This window comes from Pistacia vera, unplaced genomic scaffold (genome assembly GCF_008641045.1).
Source record: "Pistacia vera cultivar Batoury unplaced genomic scaffold, PisVer_v2 Contig160, whole genome shotgun sequence".
Taxonomy (NCBI): domain Eukaryota; kingdom Viridiplantae; phylum Streptophyta; class Magnoliopsida; order Sapindales; family Anacardiaceae; genus Pistacia; species Pistacia vera.
Window position 1 is genome coordinate 1,301,150 of NW_022195685.1, and position 4,654 is coordinate 1,305,803.

Below are 4,654 nucleotides of genomic sequence, written 5' to 3' on the forward strand. Positions count from 1 at the left end.
GGCAACGAACTATCATACTGTTATAATGATAACCATCGTTGCACGTCACCTTGACTCTGCACGTGGACAACTATAGTCGCCCACGCGCGATGAAACATGACTGCCAAAGGCTACTACATTTAATGCGACATGACCGCATGGAATTTACATATCTACCCTAACTTTTCATATTCTAAGTTTTGTCAGGTATCATAGGAAATAAAAACTCAAGTGTGAAGTACATTGATCGGGCATGAGGTCGACCCTTGAAGTTCGATCAAACTTGCATCCGATGACCTGCTGGTAGTGCCGAGCTTGATATCAAATCGAGCAATAGTCTTTGAAGCCCGAAATGAGCATCGAACACTAGGGGACAGATGTTGTGTGTGATTTTTTCATCAAGCTTGATGAGTTGCGAGGTATTAGATCGACCCAGGATCAGTCCAACTCTACCAGTTGTCTAACCCAGCATAAGCTCGTCGACATATAACTCGACCTAGCACAAGCTAGTCGCGAACAATCCGAATGATCATTCAATAGATTCCCAGATAACTTTAGATCTCAGACATTATGGGAATGATCAGATTAACAACAATTTCTGTGCAATTGATAAGAGCTTGAAAATACACATTTAGTTAGTGGTTTTTGGGGGATTAATTGTGGGAAATTAGGCTTAATTTGGTTAAGTTGTTTAATATTTTCATAATTGTCTTTTACGAGATCACGGGTGTTTTTGAGTGTTTTTTAGGTTACTAGTGCTTAAATGTTATGCTCGGATGAAGAATCATGTTGGAAATGGAATGAGTGATGAGTGGAAACAAACAGATCAAGAATCGGAGTTGAATTGAAGAAGTTATGGAAGTTGAAGTAAAGAGAAGATTCTAGATTACGTTCCAGCTTGCGCATGCCTCGGTATTTTGATAATATCCTAAGTTGTAGAACTCGGATTAAGACGATTCTTAGACCATTAGAAATATGATTCAAAGGGCTACATTTCATATGTTTACAACTTTTCCAAATTTCATCGTTATCGAGTTCAAAAATCAAGATCGTTGAAGAACATTGGAATGATACGGGAAAAGGGCAGCAGCTACTGTGCCGCGGCACACTTTTTCCAGTAGCTACTGTGCCACAGCACAGTGCCGTGGGCCGTGGCACAGTCACAGAAGTCACTAGTTTGTTGTCTATTTTTAACCAGGAGAATAGGGTTAAGGGTTCCAAATCAAATAGAATTAAAAAAAAAAAACAAACCCTAACTCTTGTGGGATATAAATAGAAGTCTTTTAACATTATTTGGGGGATTCTTGGGTGAGAAGAAAGGGAGAAAAATCTAGAGAGAAGAGAAGTAACAGAAATTCTGGAGCTTTGATTCACAATATAGAGAAGTTTTCCTTATTCTTTTCTTGTAAACTCATGATGATTGTTTTAATAAAGATGATTGTTTCTTTCATGTTTATTATGACTTAATTTTATTCTCTAGGGCTAAGATGCAGCCCAATCTCTTAATTATGTATTGATCTTTGATTGTTAATATTTATTAAGAATTCTTCCTAAGTTTTACTATTATTCCTCATGCTTTTGATTCTTAAGGGCCCAAGAATTGAATGAACTAATGGACTAAGTTGAGATCGAGAGATGATACTTAGTTGGTCTACGGTAGTAAAACCATAGGTTGAGTGAAACGCTAGAGATAGGTTACTACGAATTGTGAGGTTTTGGTAAACTCCATAGAGCGTAATGATCTCCAATTGCTTAAATCTGATTAGAGATAATTCGGGTTAGTAATTAAGGGTTAATTTGATAATTGTTCGAGAGAAAGTTATTGGAAATTTAGGGAGTTTAATCTGTAGGAAGAGCTTAATAAAATTAGTATAAGAGATCGATATATATGAATAAGAGTTGGTGTGAAGTCTATGCCCTAGGTCTAGTCATCTTTTTTTACCCAAAGGTTTATTTTAATTGTTCTCTTTTCAGTTTTCTTTTTAATTTCAATTGTCAATTTTATTTTATTTAGGTTTTCCTTGATACAATTTGGATTGATCAAATAGTAATAAGATAGTTTAATTGATAATTGATAATAGTAATTCCCTTAGGTTCGATATCCATATTTATACACTTTATTACTTGCACGATTTCGTACACTTGCGAAAATCTACAACAAGTTTTTGCGACTTAATTTTATTCTTTAGGGCTAAGATGTAGCCCAATCTCTTAATTATGTATTGATCTTTGATTGTTAATGTTTATTAAGAATTCTTCCTAAGTTTTACTATTATTCCTCATGCTTTTGATTCTTAAGGGCCCAAGAATTGAATGAACTAATGGACTAAGTTGAGATCGATAGATGATACTTAGTTGGTCTACGGTTGTAAAACCATAGGTTGAGCGAAACACTAGAGATAGGTTATCGCGACTTGTGAGGTTTTGGTAAACTCCATAGAGCGTAATGATCTCCAATTGCTTAAATCTGATTAGAGATAATTCGGGTTAGTAATTAGGGGTTAATTTGATAATTGTTCGAGAGAAAGTTATTGAAAATTTAGGGAGTTTGATATGTAGGAAGAGCTTAATAAAATTAGTATAAGAGATCGATATATATGAATAAGAGTTGGTGTGAAGTCTATGCCCTAGGTCTAGTCATCTTGTTTTTACCCAAAGGTTTATTTTGATTGTTCTCTTTTCAGTTTTCTTTTTAATTTCAATTGTCAATTTTATTTAATTTAGGTTTTCCTTGATACAATTTGGATTGATCAAATAGTAATAAGATAGTTTAATTGGTAATTGATAATAGTAATTCCCTTAGGTTCGATATCCGTATTTATACATTTTATTACTTGCACGATTTCGTACACTTGCGAAAATCTACAACAAGTTTTTGGTGCCATTGCCAGGGAATTATTTTTTTTTTCAATATCATTACGAACTATTTAGTTGCAGTTTGATTTGTTTTATCTTTGTTTTGAAGTTAATTTTATTTATTTATCTTTATTATTAGTTCTGTTTTGCTTATTTTGTCATGTGTTTTTGTTTTAGATCCTAGAGAGCTTACGTTCAAGAGGAGGTGGTAATCTTAATCCAATAAATTTTGAGATCGAGAGAACCGCTAAACAGTTGAGGAAAGAAAAGAGGCAAGCTGAATCTGAAAAATCAATGGCTAACACAGGAATTGTCAATCCCAATATGGGAAATCAAGAGAATGAGAATGAGGATACCTTAGGAAGAAATGAAATGGGTGGAGAAGCAGTAGTTTAGAGAGCATTGAAGGACTACTCTAGTCCTACTATTAATGGGTGCTATTCTAGCATCAAGAGACCACCCGTTCAAGTGAATAATTTTGAGATTAAGCCTGTAATTATTGGAATGATTCAGCAGTCGGTCCAATTCGTTGGGTTACCTTCTGATGATCCCAACCTGCATATCGCAAATTTTCTAGAGTTATGTAACACATTCAGGCATAATGTTGTATCCGATGATGCAATTAGGCTAAGGCTTTTCCCATTCTCTCTTCGAGATAAAGCCAAGGCTTGGTTGATTTCTCTGCCATCTGGGAGCATCACCTCCTGGAACGAGTTAGCTCAAGCATTCCTCACTAAATATTTTCCACCTGCCAAGCTGAGGAGTGAGATTACAAACTTTTACCAACAAGATTTAGAGTCATTGTATAAAGCATGGGAAAGGTATAAGGATCGCTTACGGAGGTGCCCTCACTATGGTTTACCACTCTGGTCGCAAGTGCAAAAGTTCTACCACGGGTTGCTACCAACTATTCAAGCTATGATTGATGCTGCAAGTGGGGGAGCCTTGAACAATAAAATGCCAGAGGACACATACAATTTGATTGAGGTGATGGCGAACAATAACTATATGAGGACTCCAGAGAGAAATTCAATAAGGAAAGCAGCGGGAGTGCATGAAGTTGATGGTTACACCGCATTGGCTGCTCAACTCTCCGCCATTCAAAAGCAATTGGGAGTTGCTCTAAATGTAAATGCTATTGAATCTTCTTCTCTAATATGTGACCTTTGTGCAAGAAATCATTCATCGAAGGATTGCCAAGAAGGGAACCCGTTTGCTCAGCCTGAACAAGCCAATTACGTCAATAATTTTCAAAGGGGGCAAGGGAATCCATATTCTAATACATATAATCCAGCATGGAGGAAACACCGAACTTTTCATGGATCAACAACAATGACCAAAAACAAGCTCCTGTTTTTCAACCTCAAGAGCCAAAATATAATTTAGAGAATGTGTTGACCAAGTTCATTGAAGAGACAAGCAAGAGGTTTGAGAAGACTGACGTCCTGGTTCAAAATCAATCAACCTCTATTCGGAACCTTGAGACTCAAATTGGGCAAATCCACAATATTTTAGCGGGAAGAGTTCAAGGGACATTACCAAGCAATACAGAGAAGAATCCGAAGGAGAGAGTTAATGATGTCATACTGAGAAGTGGTAAGGAGTTGAAGGAGGTAAGGAAGGAAGACGAAACAAAGGAAAAACTTGAAGAAGAAAAGAGGTCACAGGAGAAAAAAATGTCAAAAATGGCCAAGCTTCGACAAACAATGACTCGACACTCCCATATCCTCACAGAGTGCAAAAACAGAGATTGGATAAGCAATTCGGTAAGTTTATGGACATGTTTAGAACTTTACATATTAACATTCCTTTTGTAGAC

General features: G+C 36.2%; 1 non-coding gene across 1 annotated transcript; it reads right to left on the bottom strand.

Moving 5' to 3' along the window:
• Window positions 1-3,588: 3,588 nt before the first annotated feature.
• Window positions 3,589-3,695, bottom strand: LOC116125210. Its single transcript, XR_004127298.1, has one exon. It is a non-coding gene; the product is annotated as a small nucleolar RNA R71 (small nucleolar RNA).
• Between the last annotated feature and the right edge of the window lie 959 nt (window positions 3,696-4,654).